General features: G+C 39.8%; 1 protein-coding gene across 3 annotated transcripts in view; it reads right to left on the minus strand.

Annotated features, from left to right (window-relative positions):
- Window positions 1-21659, minus strand: part of LIN28B (lin-28 homolog B) — an 84637-nt gene that overhangs the window by 15265 nt on the left and 47713 nt on the right. The gene's annotated exons all lie outside the window — the stretch shown is intronic.

The following is a 21659-nucleotide window of genomic DNA, read 5'->3' on the forward strand; positions in this document are numbered from 1 at the left end:
TATTACACTCAATGGCATAGAATACCTGTTGACATACCAATGCCTCTCTAGAGCAGAAGTTTTTTAAAGGTTATTATCTGCTATAGTTAACTACGCTATTTAGTGGCTCTGAAAGCAGAATGCTTTACAACAGAATACACTTATATTTATCAATATCCCTTTTAGCTTCAAGGTGTAGTTTGAAGTTTTGAGGTTTTCACACCAAAAATGTTTGTGTTAACATTGCTAGGGCCTCTAGTAATTTCTGCTGTTACTGAACGCACTCTCTAATATTACCATGCCTGTAAATTACTTGGAGTAAACAATATTTGACTGCAATTCTAGTTTGTTCACAGGATTTAAAAAAAAATATTTAGGAAAAAAAATCTGCACTTGGAAATAGTATTTTAAAATTAACCAAATGCTACCACTCTGTATCTTTGAAAGGGCATCAATACCAAATGTGCTTACCACACATCTTAGGCGACTCTTGCCATGTGCGTTTAGAGTGGTGCTCCCTTCGGTCTGGCTCCAAAGTTAAAGCATCTGAAGTGTAAATTGTGTGTGACACAGCCAAGGAAACCCACTTTACTTTAACCGTGTTAATGGCGAGCCAGATGGAGGCTGAGGCCACCCATTGTTCGGGTTTGCATTTCTTTGTAATGCCATGGTGTAGGTCCATAGGGCCTCATGAATTCCCCTCCTCTGAATATATACTGTGCTGTTAAAGGCACTGAAAGGATCAAGCTCTGCTCTGAGAGCAGCTGGCTTTGTATTTTTTTAATGGTTGTTAGCAGCAGCAGCAGGTCCATTCTACTCCCCTATTCTTCCTCTGCCCTTCTTAAAATCCTGATCTGTTGGTTCTTGAGGGAAACCAAACCCTAACTCTGACCTATATAGCACATCATACATTACCTCAGGGTCATTACCCCAAATATTCATCAAAAGCCTCAGATTCTCCCTCCCTTGCAGCCGCAGATCCTGCCCCAGCAGTTCTTAATCACACAAGTAATCATCACTGACTTCATCAACAGTCAGGTTGTCATTTCTTTCCTACCAAGCCCAGGTAACCTGTGAGTGCGTCATTTTTGTTAATGACCGTTGCCTTCTGAAAATTTGATCAAATTTCCCTGTCTTGACCTCTTTTGTGCCTTTAAGATGAAAAAGGAAATAAGAGGAGTTTGAGCAAAGACAGCCCACAGCACATGACTCAGCCTGAGAAATAAGGGGGTGCTTGCAAATTGTTACATGCCAAGACCCGTTTGTACAGCATTTGTGATGTAGAAGATGATACCTTTCAGTGCCTGTGCAATGATGCAGAATTGTCAAACATTTGCTGATGAAAAGCTGCAACACATGACTTAACAGAGGTAATAGAAAACCCACAAGACTACAGCTGGCTGCCTAGCAGGTTTCCAGTTGCTGTGCAAGATAACATAATTTTGAGAGAGGGGAGTACTGTTCTCCCAGTCTACTCCAGCTGTGGTGCATGCTGTTCTGCACAGGATGAGAAAAGCACAAAGCCATCTCTCCAGCCCTTCCTACCCAATGGGCCTGCCATCAGGAAAGGAAACTGCATCTCAGGAAAAGGAGGCAGCAGCCAGGAATTACTGAATTGCACCACTGAGCATCAGACAATGTGCCTCCCTCTCTGCAGAGGACTTGACAGTGCAGTTAGCACAACCTGTGAATGGCACTAGAGGGATGCTGCAAACAATTATCTGTTCTTACAGAAACTGCACAAAGGCTTTGGCAACACAGGCTGATCAGGCTATTAAAAGAGCCGAGAAACCATAATCAATACTTTAGAGCAAATTCCCTGATCTGTTCAAAATGGTTTGCTTTTCCACTACACTGGCACAGTAAGGAAGGGAAGGAAATCCTACTACCTGATTCCCAGCCCAGTGGCTGGGAGACACACTACTCATTGAAATATATTATACCCATGCCATTCACAGTTAGTCTGTGTGCCTTTAGGAAGGGGAGTCAGGAGGCACCTGAAGCTCAGCAGAGCTTAGCCTGCTGTAGGCATGAACTGGAGTAAAGAATCAAGGTCCTGATCATTTATCTTCTTTCCTCAAACTGCTCAGATGCTGTCAAAGAGCCGCTTCCACTGTTCTACAGGCTCCCCAAAACCAGCAAAATTCCAGCCAAACTTTCCTAGGGCTCCTATACCTGACACAAAAACTTGAGGGCAACCATGGCGGGCAGGCAAAGGGGAAGACCAACCTACCCCAATGTTCCACAGTGACCAAGAGCAACTGCAGGAGACACACCAGCAGGAAAGGCAGGACGTGATAACTTCTGCTTTCCCCCACAAATGTCAAGTTTAAATTCTGTCCCATACCCCTTTGTCTTTTACAAAAATAGTAGGGTGCAACTTAGGAAAGGTATTTTTACTTGAATAATTCTTTAATATTGTTGTGCTTAAAGGCTATCTGTGTGGTGGTGCTGACATAAGTGGGAGATGCTGCACAAGGCACAAAACTTCTATATTTGCAGTGTTGTTAAAACCATTTCTAAATAATAAATTACAGGGGAGGGTTCAAAACCAAGTAAAGCTCAGTAAACCATTTTTCACCTATTTCATAGTTCATGTATTGGACTTTCTTTTAACTAATAATTTTCCTTTGCACATTGTAGCAGTTCTTTTTTGAAGGCCAGACTATCTTTAGTACATTTCCATTGTCTAAGAAAATTATCTGGTTAACAGAATACAAATACTAGATAAAGTAAATAATCAAAAATAAGGCACAATTTGGAACTGATAAACTAACATTGTACTTCATCCACTTTTTCTAACTTTCTCATGTCTTCTCTATTAGCAGGATGCAAAGCTGTCATAAATATTTTGAGATTGGACAGGATTGATTGCCATTGCCTGCAGTCCCTGTATCCTTTTTTCATGAACATTTTTTAGTCCTAAGTCCATATCTCAAAGCAAAAGCTGTTAATAAGCCTGGACTGATGTGTGACACTCAGTACTTTAGCACCCTAGGATGGAGATTATGTGCCCCCCTTGATTTCAGCATGTTAAGCTTCCTTGAACCTTTGTTTCTTTCAGAGGCAGCTGTCTGCATTTCCATACCTTACCCTGCCTCTTGCCTCCAGAGCTTAAATCACATGTGTATCAGTTAGAAAAAAATAGCTGCAAAATTATTTTTCCTATGTAGTCTTGCAGAATTAATTAGTTCAGCTGGTAACTTTCCTCTGCTGCTGATGATGACAAGAAGAAAACCATAAGCTGTCTTATAGAAAGGGAAGTCATCAATAAATCAGGACTTTTTCCAGTACCACATTCTTTGTACAAAAGGAACTCTGAATAACATTAGTATCACTCTGGAGCTTTACCATAAAATTTATTTATTTTTTTAATGAACTGGCTGTTTGTTTGAAGTTTTTTAAGATATCTGTTCAATTTTCTTAGTAACTGTGGGTGATTGAAAGATTCACAATAATGCTAGTTTACTATCTCAACATTGCAAAATAGCATTTTATAACTTACTTCTATACTTGAGCAGCACTTATAAATCCTTTGAAAACTCACCGACTCCTAGCAATGACTAGGAAAATACACATATCTGGAAATACCAGGGAATATATATTCCCATTTTTTGGAAGCCTGGAAAATACAACATTGAGTGAATTATAGGCTGAGTTTCACAAAGTTACTGACACTTACGTCTGCCTTCCAGCATTACAGTACTACTAACTTCAAGTGAGGACTCTATATAATCCTACCCATTTGGTGGGTAAACTTCCTTTGAAGATCTGTCATTAAGAAACCTGAAATATTAACTTCTTCTGTAAGACACACAAATGCTCTGTAATTTGTGCATGTGGTAAAATCAGATGGAAAGAATATGGTTTTCTGTTAGTGTATGTGAAATTTATGTTATTGTTTTCCTTGTCATGAAGAATGCAGGCTATAATTTTAGTACATTTAAGTTCCCAAGCGAACCTCTGAAACTGTAACACCCTTCAGATAATACGACTGATGTGAAATAGCAGAACACTACAACGGGAAATGCTAGCTTTAGTATGTATCTCCAATTGTCTTCACATTGTTCACAGCACTTCAAACTATGCAACAGAAGCAGAAAAAAATGAAACATTGTTTAGCAGAAGCTGTCAGGGAAGGAAGAGCTGTGATGACACCACACGCTGACTCCTCCAAGCCCACTGCTTGCAGTTTGCAAGTTTTGAGGAGCAGCTGCTGAAAGGCAGGAAGGGAGCTGAGAAATTACCACTGCATACGTAGTGAAACGCCAGACTGGAAGTTAACAGTGAGTTAAGCCTGAGCACTGCAGCTTTTAAAGGCTGCTCTCCAGCCCCACAGGGATGTCAGGCACAGAGCTGAGGAATGCCACTTACGCTCCCAGTCGGCTACCAACTTCCTGGTACTGTACAGTTTCAGAGACAATTAATGGTGTGGCGGCACCAAAGCATCTCAAATAGGTAGGATTGCTTTTTGCATCCTGTTTTCATTCCCTGGCCAGGGAAACCACAAGCTGCAGCCCTGCTAAAAAGCAGGGACCGTCGCTCTTGTGAGGAGCCGTGTGCAGCGGGATCTACTGGCAGTCTGACAGAGGAAGCTCAAATAGAAAAGACCTCGCCTGGGACACTCCCCAAACCCTCTGCGAGGTCTTGCTGATGCCTAATTATACCTCTGGCCTTTTGGAGGCCAAACCCAACTCCCTGCTGGGTTTTGTGTTCCTGACACTTTCCTCCCATGAACCCCGCTGGCTCTTAAATCACCACCTGCCACCAGTGAGGGCAGACTTCCTATCGCTCCTACTGCAGAGGCCAAAAAGCTGCCGCCAGCAGGGAATGTCCCCGCCACGTTGAGCAGAGAGCACGACATGTTTCATGCCGAGCTGCCAGTAGGGTTTCTCACTCCACACAAACCCACCGGGCTGTTACCAAGAGGCGTCCCCCACTCTGTCACCTCTCAATCCGTTTGCTGCTCGGTACCTTTTATTTCTGCAGGATTAGTTTTTTCTCAGTTACGCTCCCCGAAGTGGCTCTCTGAGGAATTAGATAGGCACAGGCGACCCTGCAGGCAGAGGACCACAAGGCTGGCTGTGGGTGCAGGGGGGCCACGGCAGCTGCCCAGCCACAGTAATTTGAAACTGCACCCTGGCAGAGACCTGGCTTCAGAGTCAGGGGCAGCATCCCTTTCTTTTCAAGTAACAGCTCCCCTTCAGGAAAAAATAATAAATAGGGATTCAATCTGCTAACGCAGTCCAGAACCTTGGAGATTCCCATTACTTCGGCTTGTACAGAGCAATGCAGACAAATCAACAACAGCTAAAAAACATTGTATGATTTATACTTAAAGAAGCACTCCTTTCTGAAATTTACATTACTTTCAACGTAATGGTGCATCTCTAACAGTTCTGGCTGAAGAATTTTGCTGCAGGTGTTGGGGAGAGTTTTGGCAAACTTAGATCAGACATAATTAGACACCAGCTGTGTGTCCCCAAGGAATGTCAACATGGGATGATGAGAGTCCCAAAACCCAACTATGTATTAATGGATACAGGCATGAGATACAGAACCAGTGGGTGAAAGTTTACACTCTACATATTCCATATATATACATAAGTACATATAAAGAAAAAAAAAATCTCAGGATGTTCAGTGCCTACATTGACAATAGATGTACTCAATAGATGTACTGCACATTTAAGAACTCTTACTGATGCAAGCAATTGTATGTTAACTCCAGAATCTGAAGGAATCTGTCTTGAATACCTCTGAGAAAGTGTATGGCCTAGGGTTGGGCCAAGGCCACCTGCGTACCTTCCCCATTTTTGTCTTTCTTTCAGAGTGGCTCTTTTCCCTTGTGGAAAGAGACTGTGGCAGTGCAGAATTATCTTACTGGCACATTCTGGCCAAACAGGTCTCCAGGGCTGTGTCTATTACAGCATCCTCAGGAGAACTCTCCTGGCCACATTGCTTGACCATCTCAGCAGTCTCAGCCTGTGTTTGCCATTGTCATGAGTGCTGTCTGTCTGAGAACCAAGAGGGAAATTTTTCAAGTGCCTGTCTTGTCACAGAGAGCCCAGCGCAGCCCACCCCCTCCCAGGAGGCAGCACCCTGGGACTCCAGTCACAGCACACCTACAGGGAGCCTGGTTCTCACCACCAAACCATTGCCTCACCAGATTTCAGTGCAGCCACAGCTGTGCCATACACTTTCATTCGTGCTGGCTTTCACAGACACTGTACATCCCCAAGCACAGAGTGTCTGGGGCTCCTGGGTGGCTACAAGGGGGTGAGCCCGCAGCCTGCCCCAGCAAAGAGCTGCGCCCCAGCCAAGCAGAGCCCTGGCCAGCCGTGTACTCTGGACCAGGAGTGCAAAGCACTCGGCTACAGCCTGTGCTGTTTGCTGTCTTGGTCAGCTTGCAGCCAAACCATGTTTGATACTCCCCTTCCTCTGCATCATGCAAAATATTCACTTTAAAGAAGCTTCTCTAGCTTTCTGCAGGGGAAGTGGGGGTAAAAGGAAGGTGAGCACTACAGACAGCCTGCTTTGGGGCAGAAGCATGCTGCAGACCTGTCTACAAGCACTGGAAGTCACCAGTCCACAGAAAACATCAGATCAGAAACAGCACTGCCTCCATCTGTCATGAAACGGTGAACACTGCCCACCCACCACTTCTCTTTATTCAGTCAGCCCCAGTCCCACAAACTACCTAGTTCACATCCAGTAATACCTGTTACCACATTTCCTTCCCATCTCCAGTTCTTCACACCCCCACCTTCACTTCCATCCTGATTCTGCACCTAATTTAGCTTTTACGTACTGATTTAGCCTTTACACACTGATTGGAATGAACCATTTCAGAGGTCACAGATGGCTACTTCAAGGAAATAAGGATTTTTAAATAGACAAACTTGAACTATCATTTAACAAAGAAGTGGTCTTTTTAAGAAACAGATTTGTTTCAATTAATTAATAATAATAATAATAATAAACATAAACCTGTTTCTGTGGAATCTTTTTTTTCTTTGACTAAATGAGAATCTGCTTCAAGAAAATATTTCCAAGCTAAATGAAAATGGATTTATATGCCACACACAAACTGTAGTACTCTACAATGTAACAAAACATGCAACCTTAAGCAAATTTACCACCTGCTACCATAGCAAGGGAACACGGTGGAATCCTGCTCGCAATACAGCATCTCATTATTGCAGCCGGATGGTTCACTACAGCGATTAGTGCGCATACAGTGTCACAATTAATTTCCACTACTAACACCACCTCCATACAATTCTTCACTCACAGTCTCAACCAGAAGCTGTAATTCAAGAATTTTTTGCAGGTTTTTGGAAACTCTTTACTGACCTGCAGATGATAAATGAGCATGTGACATTTTCACTTCTGTTGTTACCTGGCCTAATGAGAGCAAGCTAACATAGCTACATTTTTATAGCTTCATTTTGGCTGATACCTTAAAACTTATTAAGTCATCTTTCTTTTGGCACCCACTTTCTTCAAAGCAACTGAGGCAACCTTTCATAAATCTGTTGTATATACCATATATATGTGTACAACACGTGTATACAACAGATTTAATAATTATTTTTTCCTCTTGACAATTAAAGTCAATTTTCTATAAAATGCATCTTAAATTTACACTGGTGTAAAGACTTATTCTGACAATTTCAAAAGTTTTCAGATTTGACTAATTTGTATTTTATCAAAGAATTAAGCAAGAAATGTGAGTCATGAAGAAAATTTCTATATGACATCTTAGATTTATTACCATACACTTCCAAAGATTTTATGGATAGCTATCACCTGAAGTATCTCTTAGACATTCATGTTCTCCTGGCAGTTGGAAACAACTTCAACCATTACTTAGAAACAAAACCAACATGCTTTTTTGCTCGCCTCTTATTCAAACCAGCAGCTAGAAACAGATGAGGAACACAAACCTCAACAGTCCCTTAAAAAAAGGCTACCAATAATCCAGTTTTCTGAAATCCTCTGAACTCAACTTTCTACAAAATGTGTTTTCTGATGAGTTCTTATTTTGAAAAGGAGTGGGGCAGTGCAGGCTAAACCCTAGAAAGCAAAGCAGAAGTAATAATCTCTTTATGGCAGCTCATGGTAAGGAAGTGACTCAGCTGAGGAAAATTACAGAGTCCATTTGGAGACACTGATTCCAAGAGCACCAGGGTCTGCAGCCAGGAATCTGGCACAGCTGCACTGCCAGAAATTTCAACCTTCACAAACACATAAGCCTGAAAAACACTATTTGCAATAATTCTAAATAGTTTTGTCTATCTCTACAGCATTTTTTTGTTGTGAAAAGAAGATGTGAGGGAACTGAGAATATACCCTCTAGCTATTTCTCAATAAAGACCAAACAAAAACAAAGCAGGGTTTCATCATAAGTAAGTCAAATGAATTTTTAAGTAATTCAAAAATTTCATTATAACTTTCTTGAATTTTGAGTTACCCTTCCACAAACTCAGCAAGCAGTCCACTCTGCCCCACAAGCTATTGCACACAAAACTTGGAGGCAGTCCTTAGCACATTTAGAACTAATGCCACAATTGCTAAGGGATGAAAAACCTCCAGCCCCTTGAGAGTGTGCGCTAGAGTAGTTTTCGACCTGCAGATTTACAGATTACTTTTAAAGAGTGGGCAAAATATATTAAGAAAAGCAGGCTTGTGGACAGAGTGCTTGAATCATCAAACATCATGAAACAAGAGGCTAGGCACATCCAATAAAAATCCTGGGGAGCAGGACTTCCAGATAAAAAATGTGTGTGCATCACTGCTCGCTAATAATTTAAATAGCCAAGAATCACAAATACTATTGTAATAAAAAACTACAGTGATTTTAAGTATTAAATGGACTAAGAAGGATTGCATTGAAGAGTTTACTGGTGAACAGAAGGAAGGTGTAGAAATGGCTCAGGCAAACAAGAAAGTTATCTTAATTCATGTCACGCACGCTATCTTTGCAGTTAACATTTTTTCTTTACTAATTAACAAGTCTCCTGTTCCTTCACAAGGATTCATGAGGTTTCACAAGTGGGTAACCAAAACCATTCTGTAAAACAGAATTGGCTCTCCAACCATGGATTATTTAACCACAGAGAGTGCTGACAAGCAAGAAGCCCAAAATGGCTGATCACATGCTACCCCATTTTATCCCAAGAATTCAAACAGGGAACAGGTCTCCAAGATGCAATAACCTTCAAGGTTGATTCTGCCTCTTCAAATGCTCCCTGATTCCCAGTGCCTGTGGCACTCCTAGGGATGCAGGCCACAGCCACTGAGGCAGCAGCAGTGAGGATGCAGGACACATCCAGGACCGGCAGTGCCTCCGGGATGGTGGAGCACAGCCACCCCTGCAGCTGGCAGAGCTTCTCCAGCAGCCCAGTGAAATGGCAGGAAGGAAACAAAGCAGTGCCTGCGCCCCTGGGAGCAGCCCATGGGTTGCTGCAGCCCACAGCAGCTCCTCCTGCTTTCCCTTCTTTTCCCTCCATCAAAGAACAAGAAATTATGGTGATAAATTTGTTCAATTTCCCCTCAGGTGCAAATCAGGGCTAAAAGCTGCAAAAGGAAGGTTTGCACAGTTAAAGGAAGAGTTTGTAAAGTTATAAGCTTACAAAGGGGTTTAAATCTCATATCCTTCACTATCCAAAGAACAAAAAAACATGTGGACGTTAACTGAGGTTTACAGATGACTGTCTTCTTGGGTTTAACTGTATTATAGTACTTTAATTTAATTAGCAGCCATACCTAGGAGGTACTTCTCATAGGAGAAGTACCATAATCCATACGTTGTGAGTCAGAGCCTGAGCTGAGAGGTACCTGGAACTTTTGTTTTCTTTCCTGCTAGGTGAGTTTGCATGCTGAAACAATACTCTGGCTTTTGCCTATGATACTGAAACCACTTTCATTTGCACTTTAAACAACCAAGAAGAAAATGTGATTGCTTACAAAAATCCTTAAACTTGCATAATTGTTCAGATGTGGGAAGGTGTCTTCTTCTAGATAATAACATTTTTGAAATCAATGCACAGATGAAAGATGAAGTTGTCACTCTTCTAAAAACACACACTAATGAATTTTGAACTATGTCAGACTAGAACAAAGAGACAATGGTGTCTTTTCTTGTAAGTCAATTTATAATCTATAAAAGAACACGTCTTGGTCACAAATTTGTATGGGAAAGGAATTCACTTTTCAAAAACTGAAACAAGGAGAGATGCTTACAAATGAGTTTAAACACTGGAGTTAGAAAAATTTAATTTGGGAATCATTTTTCCCTTGTACTGAGAGCACCTGCATTCTCCAACAACAGCAAGGGGTCTTCAGCAGACAACAAGCAAGTTTCAGGTTCCACAACACTTACTATTGCTGTTTGTAAGCACTGCAGCTAATTAAATGCACACAGACTGTATGAGCAGATCCTGAATTATTATCTAAATATGTTGCACAAAAACATTTAGGATACAAAATATGTAGTGCATTTATACTGAAGAGGCATTATGTCTCTCCAGTAAAAAAAAAAATTCTTCCGTGTTAATGTTCTCAAATAATATAAATTGCTTGCGTCAACAAACACAGTACAATTAGCTTGTTACCCTTAAACTGAGTTTAAAATAAGCAAATTGTTTGATGACTTTGATGTTTTCCACCCAAAATGTGCTGGCTAATTTTTCCATTCCAGTTCCCATTCCAATCTTTTAACTGCCTTAATCTCCTGCCCTCAGATGTTGACCTCCTAAGAACAGAGGTCATAGGTTAGCACAGACAGACCTCAAAAGATCTGGACTATCAATTCATGCCTGAAAGATTTCTCTTCCACAAAAGAACTACTAAAAAAGCAAATTCCAAAATCCAGCTCCACAGGCTGCATAAAATGTAAACTTGTTGATAAATTGCATTCATAAATATTCTAAAAAGACTGGATCTAAACAATCTGAATTAATTTCTGTAGGATACAAAAATAAACCAAAGGCATAGACATGGAATAATGACAGAACTTCAAAGATAAAAAAGGAAAGCTCTAGACAGGGGAGAATTAAGAGTCGGCATCTTTAACCACAGATATGTATGTTTTAAATGTTTCTAATCTCTGCATTTGAAAGTACCATTTTTCCACACCAGGCATTTTTAAACACGATTTGTTTTCTTGTAAGGGTGAAAGTATGAGATTAGCTGACTCAGTAAATGAAGCAGCACTAGTTAATACAAATTTTAGTGATTATTAGTGAGACAACTACCTCATTTTCTTGCAATAATCAACCACACAACAGATTCCTTGCAGCTTGTTTGGTCAATGAGCGAACAGCTCTCATTAAAAAAAAATGCCAGATGTTTCTTTTCTATGTATAAGAGAAATGTATAAAATTGGAAAGGAGAAAGACAACTTCAGGAAGCTCCAGGGAGGTAGAAATACAAAGATAATAAGAACCGTTTGATAAAATTATTTCTGGGATCCAAAGAAAATCTGTATGTTACACAATGAACATAAAGACAAAAATTCTAGAATTTCTAACTAGTGAACTGAGTAATGATATTCCCACATTTAATAACATAAAATCACATTGAATTATTTACCAAGTAAATGAAATCCACTCTAAGGATTATTTTTTGACTTAGAAAACTAAAGTGCTTACACATTTTAAGTAATTATTAAAAGGAAGTATAGGCACATATTTCTAACAATTATTATTTTATGGCTAACCATTATGCTTCAAAAAAATATATCAAAACATAAGAACTTGAAAAAATTAGTCTGATAAACAGAAAAGGAGAGATTTTTCATTTACTTACTAGAAAGAAGTGATTTTTAAAAACTAGGGAGAAAGAACATAAACACAATGAAACCTTTAAAAAGGTAAATTAATAGGCTTACATCTGAGCTACATACAACTTCTAATCCTATTGCAACTATTGATGGCTCCTTTTCATTGATGGAAGAAGTAACACTGCACAATTCTGTAGTACAACTCATCTCAGGAAGACACACACTGACACACACTCACTATCGTTTTGTTTTACGTTATTAGTTTAGCATAACAAAAAGGCAAAGATACTAATTTTAAACACTAGCAAATCAGAAATTGGACTTGAAACACTGAACTATTTCAGCTTTTTATACTGGTGAGAATATACTCATTTATCATTAAAAGAAATCAAAGCATTCTGGTTAAACTTTGATGCAAAGGCTGTTGCAACATTAATTGAGCAGTCTGTAGTTAGCTGTTGTTTGCAGAGCTGTCTAAAGTAAATTAAATGTTTAGCATTTAAACTATCCAACAGCTAAAAGGGTGAAACTCCAAGTGACTTCTGTAACAGAGGCAGCCATTCAACTCAAGACCAGTACAATTTAAATCAATTTTTGTACTTTCTATTTTTTCTACTTTACTATTAATTGTAAAAGCTCTAGTGCCAGGAGACTCAACATCTTAAGATTATAAATTAATGGAGATCAAAGAAAAAAAATTGTTTAGCTCACTCTCATATTTCATAGTGAACTTTCACAACTCTTTCCTCCTTAACCATTCCACTGTTACTGAGCAAACCCAGCTCCCTCTTCCCAGTCAATAATGCCATGCTTGGCTCGCTATTCCTCCAGCCTGGCCACAGCACCTCAGCTCCCTTGTGCAGTGTTCCACTTCCTCCCTGAAACTCTTCATCCTCGTCCTACAGTGCAAACAAAAACTAGTCCAAATCCCCAAACTAATGAAAAGAGTATGCAGGCTAATTTCTACAAATCCTATTATCTACCAATTCAGTATTCGAAAGAGATGGAAATAATTCACATTGCAATAAAAGCCTGTGAACCCACATGTGAGTTCTCTATACTGCCTTTTCTCATCTGCTGCATGAAATACAAATTATTGTATCCTTCTTCCTTAGCCTACTGAATTTAATGCTTGAACCCACCACTAAATCCAGCTAAATCGTGAACACAAAAAATATTGATTTTGGGGCTCTCAGTAAGATCTCTTTGTGCACTACAAACATTAATTACTTTGCAATGTCTCTACAAAATTTTGTGGTTTATTTAGTCTCAGAGAGAAATGCACAGGATTCTGGAGCACAAGAAAAAAAAAGCCAAAATGATTTTCCAGAGGAGCATTATTCTAAATGCCCAATTTGAAATACCATTGTCCTTGGAGCACATATTGTTTTACAGCACCTTTATATGCATTTAAGGCTAAGCTCAAACTGAGCAACTGTGAGGGCTGCATTTGGTGGTTCTGCAAAACAAACTCCAGATGTGTCACATTTGTCACCTGGTAAACAAGGAACACACAATAAGTAGAGCATTGCAGAAAGTCCCATTTCAGGTCAACCCTCCCAGATCCACTGGAATCACCATAGCTGTTGCAGGGAAATGCAACTTCAAAATTTCAAAATGCAGGAAAATTCAGTTGAATCCCTGACTCTGCATGTAGGGAGATTCAGAATTTTCTGTAGTCCCTGAAGAGCAGCAGAACTACCAGCACTGAGGTAACCATTTGGAGCCTGGAAAAGGTCTGGGCTTCTCACATTGACACTCTTTTCAGTGGTCTGTTCTCCCTTCCTTAAGTCCTTTCTCATCCATCTCCTTCCTCATCTTCCCTGTGTTTTTTTTTCCTACTCCTGCTTCTTCCTAATCTTCACCCTATCTTTTATCCTTGAAATATCTTCCTATTACCCTGCCTGAGAGATTGTGGATACCACAGGAGCATTTCTATTTGAGCTCCACTGTCTCTGCACTGAGCAGCTTGTCATAACCAGAAGAAGCAACTGCAAAGTCCCACTCAGTCCTGCTACTTCTGGATGGAGTATGCCACATTGCTGTGCAGGGGTGGCTTCAACTGGTATGTTTTTCCTGAAATAAGAGTCCCTTTCCTCGTGTAAATATGCCCTTACAGACTCATGACTTCTTTCAGGACACAGCCTGTGTGTCATTATCTGCCTGACAAGTGCTCTAGCACAGGTGCACTTTTGGGGGTGGGGGCTGCACAGTGGGAAGAGCAGCATCATGCCTGCACCACCACTATGGAGATGACTACCTCCGTGACACATTCCTCTTATATAATGAGCTGCTGAGCTTCTTGGCAAAATAAGATATTGAAGTAAATTCACATTTTAAATTATTCATATTTAAGTAGGTTTGATCTTTAAGTGTCAAGGACAGAAGCATGAAGCCACAGCTAATAAAAGAAACAGCTGTAGTGATTTGGAATTACATTACCACATAATCTTTATTAATTTGAAGTTAAAAGGCTCCAGAACTTTTATTCCTTCTAAAGAGCGTCAGATTCATCCACAGTGGTAAATCAGAGGCAATGTTTCAGGGGTATCTGATTGAGCAGATACACTATAATTAATTTTTCTCCAGCTTTCAAGTTTTGGCATCTTTTTCAACAGGCCAAAATATATGACAATTATTTCTATCAACAGGAATCACCATTATAATCTGTCCTCAGTGATGTATATTTATTACATGTTTTGAGTATGTTTGCTAAGTGATGCTGGAGTGTAACATATATTAGAAAAAAAAAAGCAAGGAAATGCAATTGTTTTCCTAAAATAGAAGATTTGGGGTTTAATTGTTTAATTATGCTGAATATTTCTGTCATAAAATACAGCACAGGCAGTCTGCACCTTTCGAAAAGGTAGCTTATCCCATGAGCAGGTCTGTTCCCAGTTCATTGACAGCTACAGCATGCCACATGAGCTGAAAGCAGCACAGTCTGTAGCCAGGATCAGTATCAACTTAAAAACAAAATTTTTACAATTGGGAAAGTATCTTCAAATAATGCTCTGTTCCCTACTATTTTCAAAGCACAAGATTAAGTATTTACTGATTTGGCCCCTGAAAATGTATGCACTTTTTTGTTTATTTTTGTCTACTTCAAAATAGTATAGTAGTAAGAACTTAAACACTGAGAAACAAATTTGAATTAAATAAGAAGATGCCAGTTATATCAAGGAAGACTTTCTAGAAACAGAATGATTTTTTGAAAATTATTTACTGAGATACTTTTAACATATACTCTACTGGATTTATGCATAACGTCTGTTAAATTGAGCAAAGTTCTCAATTCTTTTTTGCTTCTGAACTCCTTCTGGTATGTGCAATCATTTGTACAGGTCAGAATGCAGTGGGATCATTAGGTGTATCAGTGCAGGCAAAGGCCTGAATATACACTGAGAGTTTACTCTAAGTGAGAGAGACCTCACCCCTTGATGAGAGTGGAATAGCCAGAAAACATGAGGCCTAGAGAAGACATCCCATTAAAGAAAAATATTCTGCATTCCAAAAACAGTGTATGTACTTAAGAAACCCATCTGCTGTGCAGGGACAGCTTTACTCTACATGAGGCTGCATAGAAATGACACCTTCCTACTCACTTCATCTGTTCCTGGTATGTTTTCAGAATTGAATCTACTTACTTTAGCATCAAATTTGGATTTCTTATTATAAACACTGTGAAAAATTTGGGGCCTCTCTCTTCTTAACTGCACATGCATACAAACAGATACCAAAAAACTTTTTCAGGTTCTACTCTGTTCTTAATAAAAACTTGCAATGATGAAAATCACACTTGGATATTGCCTAGCGGTATCATGGCTACCAGGTTCCAGGCTCTTCCCTTGGCACAGATATTTGCAGTTACTTGAAGCACATGAAAAGCCCCACCAGAAGACACATGATGGAAAGGCAGCATATATTTTTGCATGTTTTGATGATTTGTAGGCCTAAGTGCAAAGCCCAATTCCTGCTTGCACCCAAGTGTGCAGGCTGAAACACTGCATGATCATGCAAGTTCACCAGCAATGGAGGATCTGAAAAGAGATCTTACTTTAAGTGGCCTTGTGATGAATTTGGTAGTTAAATTGTCTGAAACCAGAAAATGGCCTTTCAAATGAATGAGGAATTGCTTAGATAAGCACCCAGCACATTACAGTGTATCAGGGTACCCTAAAATATCTAACAGACCTTGGATCAAATTAAGCTTTGTAGCCTGCATCTAACTATGGGCACTTGGCTTTACAAATCTAACCATGATTTAAAATTTTGAATGGGATTTCTTCCATGTCTTCTGAAAAACAGAACCTTATATTCAAATATTATACATGCTGTTATTCACAACTGTAATCATTTCTACACTTTGCTTCAACACGCAAGCACTGATCTTTCAGCTCTGCATCCTGGCTCCTGACTGTTGGAGCTACTGCTGAGAATTATGGAAGAGAAATCCAGTATCTTTTGAGAAAGGCAGCTCCCAGCGCTGTATGCTGGATCTGGGGGTAGAAGCTAGCCTAGTTGTGGCCTGATGTCTTCCAAAAGGTGAGATATTCCTGCTTCTGCTCTTACTCTGGAACACTTTCCCACAATTCTACACCAGGCATTTCAGGAAGACAGGTTTAGTTACACCCTGTACCAGAGAAAAAATCATGACACATAGTGTGTGGTCCATAGGTTTTGGGAGCTATACACACCAAGCAGTGGCAGTTGTTTTCTCTTTTCTCCCTTAAGTCACTTACTTTTCATTTTTGTTCATGCCAAAAATACTTGTTCTTGAAGATCTGATTCTGTTCTTAGAGTGGACAGACCAAGTCCTGGAAGCACACTGTGTGTTTGTTAAGCAGGAGAGCTGGACTGCTGAGCTCCCTTTAAACACAGATGGACGATGTAGATTTTAACAAGGAAATGTCTAATGAATATATGCAGTAACACTTTTTTAGAGGCTTCTGACTTAAGACTTGGATGGGTCTGCACAAAGACGAGCAAAGATTATCCTCCTGCCCTAGAGATCCATCTCCTAGCCAGCTTTCAAGCCTCCAATCCACAGCACCAAGTGGTAGCTATTTTTAAAGTTACCTACTTTTTAACACTACCAACAAGACCCTCTGGTGTTCTGGTTTTATCTCACTCTTGGAAAAAAAATGTTGCTAAAACTTCCAAAGTGTTGCCAACCTGAGGAAAAAAAAAAAAAAAGGATGAAAACCTCTGTCCTTAAAGTTTGCAGCCCTGTGAAGATAAAACCTTCTTAAAGTACCTGGGGTATTGCAAAGCTCTCAAGGTGTTTTTTGTTTTTTAAATTCAGAATTCTGCAGTTCCTGTTACAAGCACTTCATGTCAGTTTAGTGGCTTATTATGGCACAGTCAGCACATATCAATCCTAAAACTATGTAAGGATGCATAACTCAGAGTGGTTTATCCCATTCTAGCCCATTGTCTAAACATGCAAATTGTTAACTCTATAAAACTCTGCACAAATAATACTAAGCTTTGCTTGAGGATCCAAAAGCAAGTTGCATCCAGCACATTCAGGTACTTAACACTTCATCTAATTGTCTTTTGCAAATTAGTTGTTGATACTGAAAGAATGCTTAAACCACTACTGCCGGAGATAGAATGCTATACCTCCCTATTTTTTACAGTCTCTCCTTAAATATATGCCTGTGTTGGAAATATGATAGTAGGCCAGAGGGACCTCATTTCATATGGCAATTTTCACATAAGAGAACAAAGTGATGGCTGTCTTCCCATTCTAAGTTTAAAAGGTCTCAGACAACACTGGAAAGAGCAACTAAACACCCAACAAAATCATTATGATGCAGGGAAAGAGCAAACAGTCAAGAAGATGCCCTTTGCTTGAAAAATAGGAAAAGCAAGAATAAAAATTGGAATGAAGAGTTTCTTGTCGTCTAATACCAGGTGCAAGGGAGCCAGGAAGGAGGTGTTCATGTTCTAATTGCTGAAACACCACCCTCGAGTAAGGTCCTTATGCAAGGTCGTATTTCTAAGAAACTGGTGCAAACCATGCAATTTTTGCATTACTTGTGTGTCAGCCTCCACTTTAAAAAATGGCAGAACTGTGAACGCAATCTACATTGAAGAGGAGTAGGAAAATTTCATCGTTTCACAGTAACAGGCTGACACCATTTTGTGCCAACTCCCTGAACTTTGTCCATTTCCCTGGTTGGATGACTCAAGTTTGCTCATTCCCCACTTCACCCCAGTGCTGTTCAGGACCTGCCCAAAGTGGATCCCGGGGCTGGCCAGGTGGATTTATCTCCTTTGTTGGAGCTGTGTGTGGTGACAACCAACTTGGCCTTGCTTACTCTCAGCAGAGGGACTGACAGGCTTTCCGCACCCATCTGCTGAGCACAGGTTTTACGTGCTTCTCCCACGTTGGTACTAGCTCAGGGCTCCCCTCCCCAGCCCATACCACTCCCATTATTCATATCTCCTTCACAAAAACCTGCTCGGTTCAAGCCACAGGAGGCTTTTCTATGAAAGTTAGATTATACACTTGAGTGTGATTCAATCAGTAGGGATGGAATTGATTATAATATCAAGTTTGAAGTAACTTTGCTGTCCTAAACTAGCTCTCCTAGTCCATTTAACTAAATTTAATTCAAATGTCCTCCATGGCATGCCACCATGTGTCATCCCTTCCTGCATCACACCAGCTTAGTGGCTGTTTGTGCAGAACACAAGCTTTTAAAGAAGACCTTTAAGATTTTCTTAATATAGTCTGACTTCAGATCATCCACAAAATGTCTTCAGATATTAAAACCATTTTCTGTCTGACTCAGACACAAACTAGTTTTAAGTGACAGTTCACCCAGGGAGAATTATATTATTTAATTACAACCCCTCCTTCCCTAAGTGGCTGTATTTCCACCCTGTGGGTGGTTTAGAACTGTGTTCTTCTTCATTTGAAAATTATGGGTTTGGTCGCATTCAAGAGTTACTGGTGAACACCATTTATAACATCTTAACACAAACCCACTTCTTTTCTAATTGTTCCTCCTTCATATTTATCTGTATTGGAAAAAAAGTTTTCAAAGTGCTGTGTCTATGCTGCACTCATTACTGTTCAGCCAGCTGAGCTACAAATACATGGCTGTTTCACCAGTCATACCCCAGGGTGTAATTCAGCATCACCATTTATCCAGTGGCAATGGTTCTGTGAGCTCCATCATTTCAAGCAGCTCCCAAATCCCTTCCTCACTGCTCACTTGCAGGGCTGCACTATAAACCAAGCCAGTGAAATGTTTCGTGGCAATGTCCAATCTCACAATGTAGTACTTATTTATTACATGTTTAAATCTAAACCACTTACTGACACAGGTCACCTGTACTAGAAAGTTTCCCTGCCACAAGAGTGATGTTAGCAGAAGGTATCAGAGGACTGAAATGGCATAAATTAGAACTGGGAGATGGAGTTATAATCTTAATTATTTCTTCCGTGTTCCTTTCTTCTTGCTTTATTTTATTGCTTCCATTTGGTGCAAAGATTCAAAACCAAAAAAGGAAAAAAAAAAAAAAATAAAGCTGTCAAGCTCCCTATCTCCCCCAAAACACTCCACATGAAGCAAGTGCCAAGCTAAGCAAATACAGCATAACAGACATTCTGCTGAAAAAGTATCCAAGTTTGAGTTGCTAGCAGAGATATTTACAGATACTACTGGGTAATACCGCCAGGCCCCAAAGATAACTCTAGCTTCTAGTCCTGTGAGCATCATGCTCCTTTATTAATATTGTTCCAAAGGTCTGTGGGTCAGATTATTTAAATGTACACTGCACTAAAGAATATTCAAATATTCTCCCATCTATATAAATAATTACAACTCATAAAACAGTCCTTTACCTGGTTTCATTTTAAGTGATATAGAAACACTGGGAGTGCTTGCTTAAAAAAAAAAGAAAAAAAAAAAAAGTAGCATAATTTTTTCGTTCTTCCCTTTTTCTTCTCAACTTTACTCTGAGATGTTGGGTTAGGTTATGATTTAATTTGTTCTACTCTAAACCACAGATGTGCCTACAAGTTACTAAGTACTTGATTAAGTGTGATTTCAGAGTACTTTATCTTTTCTGTACCAGATCCCCATGGTCATTCCTAGAGAGCAGCACAGCACACTTTTGTGCCAGCTCACTGCCAAAACTGAGCAAAGCACACTGTGTATGGAATGTGTTAAGAGCTCCAACAAAGCGAGCTGCAGCTGGCTACAATGCAACTCCTCACAAATATTATCACACCAAGGTCCCCACAGCAACAATACTGCAAATTACAGGGACCCTGAGTCTACCAGGGAAGCCTCACAAAATCCACCAACAATGGAAGTCTCAGTGTCATGATTTTTTTTTCCTCCCTGTCTGTACACATTGCTGCTTTTCCCTTTTTTCTCCCCCCATCTTTGGTATCTCTAACTCCTCTCAGTAATTAAGAGTAAGAGAATCCATTCAAATGGGACCCAGAAAAAAAGATGCACTGAGGCTGGGCCCTCACATTCTTACATTGGTAAGATAAAAAGAGATGAACACAAGAAGTTGGAATTAGCTTTCATAAATGGAGGCAGTTCTCAGTACAAAAGCAATCTTCAAGAAACTTTTCACTAGACATGTTGGAGGTGCACCTTTTTTATTGTCTAGGTATTCAAAACTAATTTTCCTTCAAGCAAAGACACTGCTTTTCACTGAGTGATAATGTCAATTCTACTTCAAACATTTCAAATTTCAGCCTTTTTTTGTGTCTTATGACTTAAGTGTAAGAATTCTGAGACAGAAGTGGGTAGATGTTTTTGCCCACATTTTCACATTCAAATTAATTCAAATTAATTTTAAATTTTCCCTTTTTTTAAAGGCAAGTGAACATTAGAGAGTACACTGTCTCATAGATCAGCCCCCCACACTGTTTTTCAGGGTATATCTGTTCAACTTTTTCTATGCTTCAGCTATGAAAAAACATGACTGAAAGCAGAATTCACCTCATTCCATTTTAGAGATTTGTAAGGGAAGCACCTACAGGATTGGAGCTAGGATCCCTTTGTAGTCCCTGAAGAGGAACTACAATGTAAGGTAAGATTCAACCCCAACATTTTATGTGTTTCCCTAGGATGAGATGAATTCCACTTGGAAAGTACTGCTTTCCCCTGCATCTACTACACTGTATACTATAGATTGTTCAAATCCCTGCCTCTTTCAATATGCAGTCTTCCCTGACTGCCTACAACCAGCCCATTTAAATGTCAAGGTTTTTGAAGCAAGGAAGCAAGGACTGTCTTCCTTCATATACATGTGCAACAAATAGGTAAACAGGATCACACCAGCATGACTGTGGCCTTTATTTGCTGCCAAAGTATGAAACATCAAGAACAGTGGTAATGCTAATACCCTAAACAGATTAGCAATTAGAATTCATGGAAAAAACCAATGACTTAAATAAGAATAATACTGAAAGCCTATGGCGAAAAAAAAAAAAAAAAAACAAAAAAACAAAACCAAGCCAAAACAAACCACATTTCATCAGGCATTGCATGCAACATGACTCTATAAGGCCAGATATGGAGAGCAATCAAAAAGAAAGCTTTGCCCAGCTTACAAAGTCTCTCCTTGTTGTGGTTATGGACTCTGATCTGTTAGAGCAGCAATAAATTTTGTTTATGGCTTTTAGCTTTTACAAAGAAGGTGAAAGAGGGACAAATATCATGTTGTCTCCAGTCCTTAACTAAAAAAAAAATTAAAATCAGGGTGTGGGGACAAAAAAAAAGGGCTTTTTAACAGAGGTGAAGACAAGTGGAGTTCATTTGTAGCTAGTAACGGTTCCTGATCCCAAATTTCTCAAACCTGGGCTACACTGCCTTTCCAGGTGCCCCTATCTTTCCTAAGTTACTCTTTGCTT

The sequence above is a fragment of the Onychostruthus taczanowskii genome, unplaced genomic scaffold (assembly GCF_017590055.1).
Source record: "Onychostruthus taczanowskii isolate IOZ18803 unplaced genomic scaffold, ASM1759005v1 scaffold48, whole genome shotgun sequence".
Lineage (NCBI taxonomy): Eukaryota > Metazoa > Chordata > Aves > Passeriformes > Passeridae > Onychostruthus > Onychostruthus taczanowskii.